Source organism: Tursiops truncatus, chromosome 12 (genome assembly GCF_011762595.2).
Source record: "Tursiops truncatus isolate mTurTru1 chromosome 12, mTurTru1.mat.Y, whole genome shotgun sequence".
NCBI lineage: Eukaryota > Metazoa > Chordata > Mammalia > Artiodactyla > Delphinidae > Tursiops > Tursiops truncatus.
The window spans coordinates 79,112,392-79,128,442 of NC_047045.1; the positions used below are offsets into that span (position 1 = coordinate 79,112,392).

A 16,051-nucleotide genomic window follows, 5' to 3' on the forward strand; every position below is an offset into this window, starting at 1 on the left:
GCTTTCACGATTTCACCAGAGCTGGCTTAGAGGTGTTCCTGCTCTCCATTTGTCCTTTGTTCTAAAAACACATTTCCCATAAAAATATATTTCACAAGTTTTTCTGCATCACATTTTCAACCAAAGTTTAAATGTGGATTGCTTGCTTTTACTTAGTAATAACAACTTTGTGGATCACTTAATTTCCAAAGTGCTTTTCTTAACCTAGTTCTCACAGTAATCTTGTGAGGTTTGGTTAATATCCCTCCCTGAAGCACAGTGACTTGGTTAAGGACGCACTTGGATCTCAGCTAGGTTTTGTTCCCCAAACCTAGCTTTGGCACTGCACACCATCTCTGTGGTGTGTATGGTATCCGTTCGACTTATGGACACACTCAGCGTTTAGAGCAGGGGTGGGCAAACTTTTCCTATAGAGTGCCAGGTAGTAGCTATTTTTGGCTTTACGGGCATGGTCTTTGACTTTCTGCTGAGGTCCCTCTAAAGTAGGCACAGACAGTCTGTGAATGAAGGGGGAGGTTGCGTGTCCATAACAGTATGGACACAGACATTTGAATTCACGTAATTTTACATGTTGTAAAATACACTTCTTTTGATTTTTTTCCAACTGTTTAAAAATGTAAAAAGCATTCTTAGCACACTGGTCCCGCAAAAACAGGTGGTGGACCAGATTTGGCCCACGGGCTGTAGTTTGCCAACCTCCGGTTTAGATCATGATAAGGACAGGATACACTTTTCCATTTCAGATTCCATCCAGATCCGTCACCTTCCCCCCAGTTAGCCGTCTTTATTTACACAACTCTCTATTCCCTCGGATTTTGGCTCAGGCAGCAGCACTTAGCTGGCATGGAGCTAGGAAGATTTTCTGTCTTTCAGATGAGACTGAGGTCTAGAGGGAGTAAAGAGATCACCCAGGGCTGGAAATCCCATTAGCAGTAGAGCCTGCGCATGTCAATCCAGGGTTCTTGATTCTCCATGCAGCGGTTTATTTTGTTTTATTTTTTACTGGCTGTGATTTAATTGTGTTTCTTCGTGTTCTAGGCAGTCTGTCCATTCCTTAATTTCCCCCCCCAACATTTTGAGTTTTAGTCTGAAGTTTTTTTGTTTTTTTTTTAAATTACTGAAGTGCAGTGCATGAATACGTTCTTACGTAGAAGATTCAGACACTGGCAACAAGTACATTGAATATTTAAATTTCCTTTTACTGCTTCTACTTCCCCAAAGTATACACTCATAAGATCAATGTATTTTTTCTGATCTATTTTTTCTTTAAAAATACTGCATATGACCATATACAATTATATAAACATAAACATCCATGTATAAACCATACTATACATATTCTTGGACTGGCCTTTTGCCCCATTGAAGCCTCTTTCAGACACATCACAGCATGTCTGGGTAATTGTGTGTGTGTGTGTGTGTGTGTGTGTGTGTGTGTGTGTGTGTGTGTATGTGTGTGTAGAGGTTCTCTTATTATTGTCTAAGCAGTCACTGAAAAAAACACAATATCGTTTCTCCTGTGGGCCACCGAGCCGTTTTGGACTGTCGCTGTCTGCTGAGGGAGTTGGCCAGGAGGATTTGCCTGGAAGGACCACGAAGGGTCTTTAGGCAGCAGCCCCGCGTCACTTTCTCTTCTGATACCCTCGGATGCTGTCCTAAGTCTCCTGTGTCGCTGTGTGCTGTCCATAACAAAAGTTTCGTACAAAGACTGTGTTATAAAAATGCAACCTCTTCATCGCTGTGTTAACCCTTGACGCTTTAGCTCTATTGTATTCCAAAGCTGAGGCAGAGGGAGACATTTCAAAGTAATAGAATTTAGTAATTGAAATTTCAAAAGTAATTGAGAGAAGATGAGAGCATTTCCTATTTGGAAGGCATCAGCTGGATTTTTTTCCTTAAGTTATTTTCATTGTATCTAGTTAGCTTCAGAAATAAGAGTGGGGAGAACAGAAAGCAGAACGTGGAGTGGTGTGTACCGTGGATCTCGGAATACCTCGAAGTTCTCATTCCTTTTCAGGTACAATACTAAATAGATAGCCTACTCAGATGTAGGTCATAACTTTGTAATTAAAATCTCTAAAAAAAAGGGAGCCTTCATTGTGTGCTTGGCAGGCTATCGCGTGGTGTTCTTGTGAGTGTGGGCTGTGGCCAAAATTGACTGTGACCCAGAGCAGCCCTGGTGCTGAAGTAAATACTTGTAATTCTCTGTAGTCCCCGTACCACAGATTGCCGTGGAGTCATACCTTTTCCCCTTTCATTCTCTTTCATACTTGATTTTTTTTCAGTTTAGCTGAAATTAAAAAATAACACTGAAGTACGCTGAATCTCCGTAGTTAATGAAAATTGAAAATAAAGACATCTGTGTTGTTTATTAATAAGGATTTATTCATTAGTTGTGCCAATTCTTTATTTGTTGATCTGGTTTTAAAATATAAATGAATATCCCTCTTGTTTTTGCTTGATAAAAGAAACTTGAAAAAAAAATTTAGAGCTACTAAAATCTCTGATTAAAAAAAGTGTGAATGATTTTAATTTCCTTGGACTTTGGGGAGGCTATTTTAAAGTTTGTACACAGAAGTTTGTTTTATCTGTGTGACTCTAATTAAAGTTAATCAAAGTCACATGGCTGAGCAGATCTCTGCACTATTACTTTTTGGAGATTTTTATTCATTGTATCTGATTTACTCAGTTGATTTGCTGTTATTCTGTTTAAAAGTAGAACCCCAGTAACCTAATGTAAGAAAGCATTGGCCATCTTATTTTTGGGCTCCTTTACGTTGTTTATTCTGTGCACCAAGCTGGTGCATAAAGGCTCAGTGTGTTTTGGCTCTGGACTGCTGAATAGCGTCATGTCATGACTGACCTCCTGACTGTAGAGAAATCAGCACGAGACCCACAGTGAGTCTTTTGGTCTTTGCTTCATATGCTTTGTGAAAGATGTGGTCGTTTTGTACGCAAGATGTTATAATGGGGTATTGACATTTTATTGACCCAGAAACCTGGGTATAAATTCAGCTGCCTTTCTTTTTAAAAAGAAATTTTACAGTTGTAAAATTTTAGCCCTATTTTAATTTTGGAATCTAGATGAAACATAATCCCTGGAGTGCTCTTTCACTGTTGCAGTGTAATCTTTTCATATGATACCTGATTTAGTTGGAAACAAATTAGTAACTATGCATGCTTAAAGGAAGCAATTTAATAAACAGGATTTTAGAGAAACCTAATCAGAATTGTAAAATGATACTAGCGAATCAATTGCATTATACAGAATTACTGGGTTAGATGCAGCTTTTAGATAAGTGTGGGCAAATCTGAGGCTTCTGTACCACCATTGTCAAGAGCATTTAAAAATTTGCCTCTCACTTAAAAAAAGAGGGAGGAGGAGAACTCCCCTTTCCCCTAAATTTATTGGTTCATTCAAAAATGATTCACAAATAACCATCTCAGATCACTTGGGCTGAGGCCAACCAGACAATACATCTGGCTACAGCTGTGACACGGTCTCTAAAATTAAGTTCAGCGTGCTGGGCAAGGCTTGCCGTTTGGAGTTGGGCAGGGTGTATTATGTGGTAAGGGAACATGAAAAAGATAAAGGGATACAATCCTAAACCTGAGGATTTAAGTAATCAGCTGGGAAACCTCTATGGCTCAAAGCCAAGGAACCAGCTTTAGGAGTGAGGTGAAGGCTGGCAGGTGCCACAGGCTCTAACCCAGAGACATTTGGCTAACCTTACATATGAGGTATAGGCAATGAGGAGTAAACAACTCCCATTTTAGATCATTTACATCCCTTGTCAGCATATATGTATATACTATTAATAGTTGCCATTAGTTTTAACCACTTATTTTTTTTTTATTTTTTATTTTCTGTACGCAGGCCTCTCACTGCTGTGGCCTCTCCCGCTGCGGAGCACAGGCTCCGGACGCGCAGGCCCAGCGGCCATGGCTCACGGGCCCAGCCGCTCCGCGGCACGTGGGATCCTCCCGGATCAGGGCACGAACCCGTGTCCCCTGCATTGGCAGGCGGACTCTCAACCACTGCGCCACCAGGGAAGCCCTAACCACTTATTTTTAATTCACAATTTTGTCCACATTTTCTTACATTGGTATCACTGCTAGTACTTGTTTTTTGAGTTAGACTTTACGTTGACCTTTCAATCATATTTTAATTGTCTCATTCAGTCTACAGACATGTATTGTGCTGGGCTCTGGGCATAAAAATTGAGTACCTACTTGCAAACTATTCTGTTTTATAGATGAGGAAATTGAGGCCTAGAGAAATTGAGTGACTTGCCTCATTTCAGGTCCTCTCGCTGGTGAACGAGAATTGGATTCCAGTTCTGTCTAGATTACAATGTGAGGGGCGTTTTCTTTTATCTTTGTAAACTCAAAGTTCTCTTAGACTACAGAAGAGACTAGGGCTTCCCTGGTGGCGCCGTTGGTTGAGAGTCCGCCTGCCGGTGCAGGGGACGCGGGTTCGAGCCCTGGTCTGGGAAGATCCCACATGCCGCGGAGCAACTGGGCCCGTGAGTCACACCTGATGAGCCTGCGCGTCTGGAGCCTGTGCTCCGCAACAAGGGAGGCCGCGGCAGTGAGAGGCCCGCGCACCGCGATGAAGAGTGGCCCCCGCTCGCCGCGACTAGAGAAAGCCCTCGCACAGAAACGAGGACCCAACACAGCCAATCAATCAATCAATAGAAATGCTGTAGAATTATAAAAAAAAAAAAAAAAAAAGGCGAGACTTTTAATTCTTTCTGATGATTTCATAACAAACTCGATGGGGAAGTTGATCCTTGAATCCAGGTTTGAAGGATGAGTAGGAGTTTGCCCAGAAATTGGGAAAGTAAAGAGCCCCCAATAACTTCTGGGACTGTATGTTTTAGGGCTTCCTGTCAGTGAAATCATAGAGCGCCAACACAAATATTTTGAGCAGTAGCAGGTCCTGCCTGGGCGTAGGTTAGCAGCAGCAGTCTGCTTGAACATGGAAGTGAGGAGGAGATATGTGGAAAACATTCTTTTCCCTAAGCTGTGGATTAGTTTTCTTTTTCTGCATAACAAATGAATGGCTTAAAACAACACATTGATTATCTCAGAGTTGCTGTGGGTAGGGAGTCCAGGCATGACTTAGCTGTGTCCTCTATTCAGGGTCTCCGGTAGTCAGCTGGGCTGCATTCTCATCTGGAGGCTTGGCTGGGGAAGGCTCCTTCAGACTGTTGGCAGAATTCATTTCCTCGTGGCCGTGGAATTCAGAGCAGCTTGCCTCCCAGTGCCACCACAGAGAGAGTCTCTGCTCCTGGGAGTCTCTCACTTCTGGGGAGGCCTGGACCTTCTTTTAAAGGGCCCATATGATCATCACATCAGGCCCATGGGGATATTCTCAATTTTGATTAACTCAAAGTCAACTGATTAGGGATTTTAATTACCTCTGCAAAATCCCTTCACCTTTGCTATAATCTCTGGCCTAGATGCAGGTCACAGGTCTTGCCCGTACTCCAGAGGAGGGGATTGCACAGGAGTATGGATATTGGGGGGGGGGGGGCAGGAATCCCAGGGAGCCCTCTCAGAATTCAGGTTGTATGCTAAAAATCAATAAAAGTAGCAGTGGTGCGTCTTAGTCTGCGGTACTAAACTACTGTAGGGTGAGTGGCTTAAACAACAGAAACTTACTTCTCACGGTTCTGGAGTTCTGATGTCTAAGATCAAGGTGCCAGCAACGTAGGTTCCATTCTGAGGTGTCTCCTCTTTGCTTGTACACCTTGCTGTGTGCTCTCACGACCTCTTTGTGTGTGCCTGGGGACAGAGACAGAATGCCCTGGGCTTTCATCTTGTTACCAGGACACCAATTCTGTGAGATTGGGACCTACCCATATGACCTCATTTAACCTTTGTTACCTGCTTAAAGGCCCCATCTCCAGATAGTTACACTAGGGGGTTAGAGCTTCAGCATAATTTGGGGGGACACAATTCAGGTTAAAAGAGTTTTCTATTCACAGTTCTTTCATATCAAGAAATATTAATCGGAGTAGCTTGGAGGGGAATCTAATGGCTGTTCTAGTCTTCTTCCCCAAAGAGCGCCGGTCAGACCTGGGGAAATCCTGGCTTCGTCATTATTGTAGGGTGATCTTGGGTAAGTTCCCTAATCTAGGAGTTGGTTGCCTTCAACTAAAATTGGTTTGTAGTATTAACTACTTTGCAGGATTTTCGTTAGGATTGGTCATGTCGTTTGTAAAGCACCTAGCACAGTGCTCAGCTCATAGTAGGCACTCATTAAATGGTGGCTGTTATTATCACATTTGTGCCTTGATATTTCTGTATATCTTCTTCATCTTTTATTTATCTACCTTAAATGATAAATTTCCCATGAATCCTTCCATTTCTTGCAACTGGAGGTTAGAACCCTCAGCTGAACTCCCATAGGACTTTCTTTTTCTCTGTCTTGTGGCATTTACAAGTGTATTTATACCTTGTATTATTTATATACATCTCTTATCTCTATTCTGATGTATGTTTCTTAAAGTCAAGGACTATCTTACACATCTACTTATCTTTTATGGTGCCTTACACATTAGTGTTTTTTCAGTTTAAATAATGTTAAATGAATGAGTGGCTATGGTCTCTGACTAACATCTTGCCTCTTTTATCTAAATCTTTGTTTCTTAACCGTTTCTAAGTCATGCCTCCTTTTGATAAGCATAAATTTCCTGACACCTCTTCCAGCATTCAGATATATCCTCTCAAAAGACCAAGTCCCTACTCCCTACCTCCCTTGGAAAGACAGCTAGATTTTTCCTGCAAATCTTCAACGATTAATTTTTTTAAAAATTAAGTAATTTATTTTTGGCTGCGTTGGGTCTTCGTTTCTGTGCGAGGGCTTTCTCTAGTTGTGGCAAGTGGGGGCCACTCTTCATTGCGGTGCATGGGCCTCTCACTGTCGCGGCCTCTCTTGTTGTGGAGCACAGGCTCCAGACGCGCAGGCTCAGTAGTTGTGGCTCACGGGCCCAGTTGCTCCACGGCATGTGGGATCTTCCCAGACGAGGGCTCGAACCCGTGTCCCCTGCATTGGCAGGCAGATTCTCAACCACTGCGCCACCAGGGAAGCCCCAACGATTAATAATATTATTTTTATCAACCTTTACTTTTGCATAGTATGTTATATAGGTAATACTTCCCTCCCTTTCCAAATGGAACATTATAATCCTGAATATACATTTTCAACTGCACCTTCCTGTCAGCTTCATTCTTGTTTATATAGCATTCATCCATTTTCACTTCTGTGAGTTACTGCTCTAAACCGTTTCTGACATACTGTAGAATCCTGTCATAGGTAGTAGTGATGCTAGCATTAAATGTTTAGGTGAAGTCTCCACCCTCCTTGCACAGGCTTAAGAGATTCTCTGTGTCGTCCCCCATCTCCCACCCCATTCAGTTCTTTTATAATGAAGGGTGTTGAACTGATATGTATTTGAATTTGTGAATTGTATTTTCCAGAACAGTTACATTGTGTGCAGCTTAAGGAGTGATCCTAGGCATGCATTATGCTTTCACAATGCCTTTCTTTCCAGAATTAAAGCACATTGTAGACATGACCTTGGCAACACTTAGGGCGTCCCTAAGAGCTAAGTAAAAATTAGAGACCGTTGCTCTTATTCTGCCAGGGAGTAAAATGTGGCCGAGAGGTCAAGGAGGGGCCTGCCCTTCTAAGGCCCCCTGCCCCTCCCCTGGTATGTGTGCTGGAAAGACTTTGCCTTTACGTTCTCCAACCATGAATTTGTTCTTTCAGCCGGCAGTGGGGGAGCGGGTACAGTGTGCCAATTAGCTCTCTTTACCAAGCCAGCAAATAAAACACGTCGGTCACAAGATAATAGAGCAAATTTATGAGGTGATCTTCCTTTTGAAAGGAAATCTGTGGCTGTACATAGGAATCAAAATTCGCTGTACTGAAAGGGAAGTAAATTACCTCTGGTCTCCTGAGGAGGCCTCCTTTAAATTCAAAGTGACCCTTTTAAAGAGGCCTTATTTGGAATTGGATTGCATTGAATGGGGATTGTTTTAAATGAGTCCCCATCTATACTATGGAAATTATTTTATGCCTTTGAAAACAACTTGGTGCCACGCGGTCCACCTTGCTTTTATGGAATGTTGAGGATGTGGGAGACGTACCTGTGAGCTTGGAGGGTGCACTACTTAGGGTGCTTTTGCAGAATTGAGCATTCTTTCTGAAGAGGAAAGTTAGTGGTAAAGAAAAATAGAATCTTTGGCAGGTTTCATGCTCACATGGGTTCGTTTGAAAATATGACAAAGGTAATGTGGTCTCACTTTTAATGATACTCAGTAACTTACAAATTCCCTCTTTCCTCCCTTGTTCTGTACTTGTCTTTTCCTTTTCTTTTACAGGGGAAGTATTTTTTAGCCTAATTTTTATTAATTAATTGTGATGACAGGTTTTTAGGTGAAGACCCATCAGTTACCAATAGACTACTAAATATTAAATAGTGAGCAAGAAATTAAATGTAAAAAGTGTGTAACAATACTAGATACTGTTTTTGAAAGACCGATGAATGTGTGCTTTTGTGTGTTTTGCATATGCTTAAAATATATTTTGGTATTAGTCATAAACTCCTAAAATTTCTGGTCATGCCTTTTTTGTTTTGTTTTTTTTTTTTTTTTTGGTTTTTCTTTTTCTTTTTTTTTTTTTTTGGCAGTACGCGGGCCTCTCACTGCTGTGGCCTCTCCCGTTGTGGAGCGCAGGCTCAGTGGCCATGGCTCACGGGCCCAGCCGCTCCGCGGCACGTGGGGTCTTCCCGGACCGGGGCACGAACCCGTGTCCCCTGCATCAGCAGGCGGACTCTCAACCACTGCGCCACCAGGGAAGCACCCTGGTCATGCCTTTTTTTATTAGAAAGTGTGAGAAAGGCAGAGTATGGGAAATTGAAATGGTGAGCAGTAGACCAGTAGTCTGCCAGACTAATTAGTGCTGCCCTTTATCTGTCTATCTATATCAAGATACATATTTTATAACATAGGTTACAATTTAACTCTAGTGGTGAATCTGTGCTTTTACATTCTAGTTATTATTTTAAGATAGTAAAAATCCTTCATGCCCTGAACCCTAGATTTGTATGTTAATTAATTTAGCAGAAGGGTATTGATATAGTGTAATTAGCATGAAAATCACTTTCAACTTTCTTTCAGGCTGAAGGGGGTAATGTAACTTCTTTGGTTTTCCTCTTTTATCCCTTTCTCCCCTCACCCATTTTTAAAATAGCAGTGCTTTTCATACTGTCAGAATTTCATGTTGTGACACCCTACTCAGGAGTTATGACAGCAGGGTAATGGCAGCAACTGCCTCCTGAGGATCAATCAGGCAATTAATTTTGTAAATGAAATGCTGATTATACAAAGCTTCACACGAGAGGCCCAGTGATTAAAATCAATTTAACAAATTGTTTCAGGTGGGGCTTGATTAATAATTTGCCGTAAATGCTAAGGATATATGACCAGCATACCTTGTTGTTACTCTTACTATCCAGCTATATATCAAAATATCTTGTAGTTGCTCTGACTGCCCGACTGTATATAAATATCTACAGGTAAGCTAAGCACTGTGTTGTCCTCTCACACTTCCTAGGATGGAAGGCTTGCATGCGCACACACGCTCACGCACGCTCTTTGGTTGTCTACCTACATAGACCCAGCTAACAACGAAAATGGAATGCATTCTTACATTTTTTATATCATGCTAGTTTATGTTTTCCTGTGTTCTACTTAACAAAACGAAACAAAACAAAACAGAAAACTTGCCCAGACAGCTTTGGGTATGACCAAATTAAATAGGTTTTTTTCTGTGTAGGATGCTTTAGACTTTTCTTATGCTGACATATATTATGTATCTTAAAGAGTGGTATGTACTTTATAGACATCTTTCACTCTTAAGTACAGTAACAGCTATAAACATAGTTTGGGAAATGACGTTCTAAGGATGTTAAGAATGGTGACAGTGTAGCCTGGAAATAAAGATGCCTGTTGGGAGCATTATAATCTGAATCCAGGAGAAGTCGCACTTGGAATAGGAGATACAGTTGGATGTCTTTCTCACATTCGTGTACCAAACATTTATTAAGTGCCTGTTACAAGCCAGACTCGGGATCGGGTTTCATAGTTTTTTTTTTTATTTTTTGCGGTCCGCGGGCCTCTCACCGTTGTGACCTCTCCCGCTGCGGAGCACAGGCTCCGGATGCGCAGGCTCAGCGGCCATGGCTCACGGGCGCAGCCGCTCCGCGGCATGTGGGATCCTCCCGGACCGGGGCACGAACCCGTGTCCCCTGCATCGGCAGGCGGACTCTCAACCACTGCGCCACCAGGGAAGCCCGGGTTTCATGGTTTTTATTACCTGTCATTGACACATCTAGGAAGGCAGTACAATATTATTTAGGAGAGGATAGCTTGGAGAGGTAAGGGTTAAGGTGCACTTGAATTCTTTTATTTTGTTTTTTTATTAATAAAATAACAGCAGCAGTAATTGCTCACCGTGTATAAGTTGGGTCTATGAGGAGAATTAGGATGAGGAAGACACCATTTCTGCCCTTAAGGAGTCTGTTGAGGAGGGAGACTGACATAAGCAAAGAGTTGCCGTTGGTTGTAATGAATGTTGACCGTCTGTTAGGTAGGCGAGTCTCAGTAGATGGCGGGAGCCCTGAGGAGGCAGAATGCTTTATCTGATGGCACTTTGCGGAGTCGGAAGAGTTTCTCCAGTTCACAGGTGGCCACGGCACGTGCGGCGCAAGGGCTTTCCACATGGGGGTGTTCCTTAGTGCACGGGCCCGGAGGTGTGCAAGAGGGCTGTCCAGGTGTAGTGTGGTGAAGACTTGACAGGTGGCAGGCGTGTCACCTTAAGGCGAGTGTTGGTTGCTTGGATGTTGAACTTCTCGGGTTTGAACTCTTTAGAGCCCTTTTATAGCCCTCTCTCTTTGACCTTCAGGGCAGTTTATTGATAAGATTTCTGGTCAAAGAGTGAGACAGAAAGGAGAAATATCCCTAACGGTTCACATCCCTTTTGACATTTTACCATGACATTGGAAGTTCTGGTGGATGATTCTAGAATTAGAGCATGCTAGTACGGGAAGAGACTTACGGTAAGAGTTCATTTCTCAATCCCTCACTTTACATGTGAGGAGTCATGAGGCTCAGAGGAGTGAAGTTATCCAGTAGTAATCATCTCTGACGTTATAATTGAGCACTTACTATGTGCCAGCCACTGTTCTGTGTGTTTTGTATCTACTATGTAATTTAAGACTTAACAACCGTGCTCTGAGGTGGGTACTCCTATTATCCCAACTTTTCAGAGGAGGAAGCTGAAGTTCAGAGAATTTATGAGATCTGCCCAAGGTCACACAGTAAGTGGTGAGCCAGGCGGCCTTAACTCCAGAGTCTGTGTACTTGACCTTGCTCCACTGTACCAAAGCTTCTTAAGGTCCTAAGACTGGACAGTTGGAGAGTTAGGCTCCCTCTGCAGAGTGAGCACTTAAACTGTTAATTAGTTGGCAGTCTCTGAACCCTGTTTCCTGCAACTGAAACCTTTGTCAACCACAGTTTTGGGATATTTCTCTTTTTTATTTATACTAAGATTTAAAAATCCCAGATATGTTTTCATTTGGGTAGTTGCTTCCCTTATTTTAAACCTGAGAACTTGACGGAGGCGCTGCTAGGGGAGCTGGTCTGCTTATACCCTTTGTAGAGAAGAGGCAGGAGCAGGGCGACATGTGAAAAGTGGTGGTTATAAAAGCACTTTTTGAAACTTACAAAAACAAACAAGGAAGGGTTCTGGGTTAAAAGATGGCACATCTCGCATCTTTCAGGGTTGGGTTGAGCTCTTTGAAAAAGCCTTGTAAGAAACCTGAGGGGGCAGAAGCCTCATTACATCTTGAGGATTGAGGCTGATGACCTGCAAAGGCGATTTGTGAGAAAGGGTCTCTACCAGAGCAGGGTTTTAACCTGGGGGATCCTTTTTTTTTTTCTTTAGATTAAGTTTTTGTGGAACGGAAGCTTCCTAAGAATTTTTAGAAAAAAGTATTTCAAAGTTTGCATTCATTATGTGTTTTGCCAACTTGAGTACTTTTAGGAACAGTGCAGCAACCTCTACCCCTTCCCAGCTCCACCTTATCACGCCCACTTCTTTCTTCCATCCGTCGTGCTCTCTCTCCTAGTTTTTTGACGTTTCCTTTGCCCTGTAGTCCTCCCCACACCGCCCGCCCCTCAGCCTGCCAGAGACCCCTGACATTGCGCATTCATTGGTGTCTCTTGGTTCTGAGCAATTGCAGACCTCCTTGCAGACCCCTTGTGAGGGGTAGTGATTATTTTGTTTGGTTTTCAGTTATCCTTTCCTTTTTGCCCCTTCTCCTGTTTTAGCTTTTATTTTGAAGCAATTTCAAATTTATAGGAAAGTTACAAGAATAGTACAGAGAAATCCCATATACCTTTTACTCTTATACATCAAATTTCAACATTTCGCTATTTATTTTATCTGTTAATCTACCCACCTCCCTATCTGCAGTGTATTTTCCCAGAATCATTTGAGAGTAGGTTGCATACATAGTGCCCCTTTACTCCTCAGTGTCTCTGCGCCCTGTGTATTTCCTAGGAACAAGGTTTTTCTTTTATATACCCCAGTGCAATCATCACCGTCCAGATGCTTAACTTTGAAGCAGTGCTTTAACCTACAGTCCATATTTTAATTTTGTCTCCTCTCCTGATAGCATCTGTATAGTAATCTTCTTTCCGTTGTTATAGTACCCTGTCTAGGCCTTATATGTTGTGTTTAGCTGCCTTGTCTTTTTCAGTATATAAGATTTGACTATATATGAGTCATGTTACCTTTTTTCCTTTGAATAATCGCATTACAGTAAGAGTCAGTATATGCTTTCACTTCATTATGGTTCTGATAAAGTAGATCTTAAATAGGGCCACGTCTCTGAAAAGCACATTTACACCAGGGGGCTGTAGCCTGTGTATCTGCACAGCAGGCATTCTTTGTCCAGCGGTAGGTAAGTCAATTGCTAACATTCATCATATTTTAATGCATTTTCTTTAATGCCAGTTTAAAGTTGTTACTTTATAAAAATTAATAAAATACTTTGAAAGAGGCATGATGGCAACCATGGATATTGCTGGAGAAATCAGTACCTTGTCTGTCTGTCTTTAGGTTCGGCTCTGACATGTCTGGAATTGTTTACCCATGCAAACCACACGTCAGATATCTTTAGAATGATTGTCTTTTTCAGGGCAGTATTATCTTCACTTGAAAGATGGGAAAACGCAGGCTTTGGGCACTGGCTAATTCACCCAGCATATTTCATGGCCAGTCAGAAGCCGGAGATGGATATGCATTCAGGTCTACCCAATGGCAAACTTTATGTATTTCCATTGTGCTGCAGAGAGCAAATTGGATTCTGATTGCAAAATCTGATAGTCCGTAGTGGCTGCGTGCCACTCCACAGGGTGAAAGATGCTGAGGCTTACTGGACTTCGGGAAAATGAATGCTAGGATTGATAAGCAGTGCCTGTCTTATGCACATTAGTGGAGGAGTAGAGGGTATCCATGCCTCATAGTGACTATTCTGGTGTTATACCTCCATATAATGATGATGATGATAAAATCTATCCCTATTAAAAGGCTGTCGTGTCGAAACTTGACTATTATCTCTAATTCTCTAACAACTCTATAGTGATAGTGGTAGTATTCTTGGTATGTAGCTGAGTTAACTGAGATGCAGAGAAGTTAAGAGGTGATTTTTTTTTTTTTTTTTTTTTTGGTGGTATGCGGGCCTCTCACTGTTGTGGCCTCTCCCGTTGCGGAGCACAGGCTCCGGACGTGCAGGCTCAGCGACCATGGCTCACGGGCCCAGCCTCTCCGTGGCATGTGGAATCTTCCCGGACCGGGGCACGAACCCGTGTCCCCTGCATCGGCAGGCGGACTCTCAACCACTGCGCCACCAGGGAAGCCCCAAGAGGTGAATTTTTTTAGCATCACACAGCTTTAAAAGTGGTAGGGTTGAAATTTGACTTATTCTCACAAAAGCTTCCTTTGTTGATTTAAATCTGTATTTATATGGGAAATATACCATATTATTTCCATTTCTTAAATAAGAGCCTGCTACTAGGTTGTCAGTAGTGATACATGGATATGAACAATATTGCGTACTTAGAGATATAAATTTTAGAAATTGTCAACACCATGATAATAGTTTTATAGTTGTTTTGGATGGTGAGAATAACAAATCTGAGGAAAACAGAAATATATTCAATTACTATTTTGATATTCCTTTTAGATCTAATTTACTCTTGAAACAAAAAAAATACGTATACACTTTGATTTGTTCATAAAATTACTATGTTTGCTAAATTACATTTAAAAGTATAGTTTAGGGCTTCCCTGGTGGCACAGTGGTTGGGAGTTGCCTGCCAATGCAGGGGACAGGGGTTCGAGCCCTGGTCCGGGAAGATTCCACATGCCGCGGAGCAACGAAGTCTGTGCGCCACAAGTACTGAGCCTGCACGCTAGAGCCCGCGAGCCACAACTGCTGAGCCTGTGAGCCACAACTACTGAAGCCCATGCGCCTAGAGCCCATGCTCCGCAACAAGAGAAGCCACCGCAATGAGAAGCCCGCACACCTCAACGAAGAGTAGCCCTCGCTCGCCGCAACTAGAGAAAGCCTGCGCGCAGCAACGAAGACCCAACAGCCCCCCCCCCCCCCAAAAAAAAGTGTAGTTTAGTCAGACAGTAATTTACTCATTGAATTGACTTACAAGTTGCTGAGCCTGGGGGATTAGGCAAATAATAGGTTTTGCCAATTTATAAAAATCAGGTAAAAACCAGGAAACCAAAACAGCCTTATATTCTGTTGTACCTAGACGATAGCTACAAATGGGTTTAATATTTGTCTTCTTCACTTCCTGTTCCTTTTCCTGTAGGACAATCTAGTTGGGGATATTTATCAAGTAGTCACAAATATTCTTACAGACTCTGATGAGTGCTATGAAGGAAAAGCACAGTGGTTTTGGAGAGGATCCTGCCTCGGTCTGGAGCTCAGGGAGGGTTTCTCTGAGGACAGGGCTGTAGCGCTGAGTTCTGCAGGAGAGCAGAGCTCCTTCTTCGTGGCGGGAACAGTGTCGTTGAAGGCCCAGTGGTGGGAAGGCGTGTGGATCTTCTAGAGGCCACAGAGGCCAGTATGGTTGGAGGGGGAGATTTCCTGTTGGCCTCAATGACGTGTCCAGCTGACCAGACTTGGTGAGTGGTTGGCTGTGGTGGAGAGGAGAGAGGGGAGTCAGGAGCACCCCTGGACCCTGTTTTGTACATCTGGATGGGGGTGTCTTTCACTGAGATCACAAACAGAAGGGGAGGATCCTGGGTATCCAGGCAGGAATGTTGGGTGGCAGTTGGAAATAGAACTCTGAAGCTGAGAGAAACCAGCCAAGGGTGACACCTTTGGGGGGCACAGACATGAGGAGGTACTGGAAGCTGTGGCTTACGTGAACTTGGGAAAAGTGAAGCTTTGTCTGCAGTGATGCATGATTCTTTGCCTGTGGTACCCCTTGGCCATCAGAGGCCTCCAGTCTGATAGAGCCCTGCTGTTTAACCAGCATTGCGGTGTTGCGGAAGCCATTGCTCTTTCTGTTCAGCAAATGTTAATCATGCCAGGCATTCTACTGAGTGCTAGGTGTGCAAAGATGAATAAGGCAAAATGTCCACCTTTAATTAACAGTATGCGGGTGAGACAAGAAAGTAAATGGATTAAATTATTGAGTGATTGTTTGCTCTGACTTCAACTTGCTAATTTGTTGAGAGGAAAAGAAAAAAGATTTAGGAACCTCCCACTGTGTGATAAATCCTGTGGTACCTCATTTAATCAGTCCCCCAGCAACACCAGAGGTGAACACAACTGTGCTGTATTAAATGTGAACCGAATTTTACATAGCTAATAAGTAGTATAGGCAGGATTCACACCCAGGTTTGTCTGAGTCTAAGCCACCTCCCTTTCCGTTGTACCTTTTTGTC

The 16,051-nt window shown here is 42.8% G+C and overlaps 1 protein-coding gene across 6 annotated transcripts in view; it reads left to right on the forward strand.

The window, feature by feature from the left end:
- ARID1B (AT-rich interaction domain 1B) overlaps positions 1-16,051 on the forward strand; it is a 411,398-nt gene that overhangs the window by 25,378 nt on the left and 369,969 nt on the right. The gene's annotated exons all lie outside the window — the stretch shown is intronic.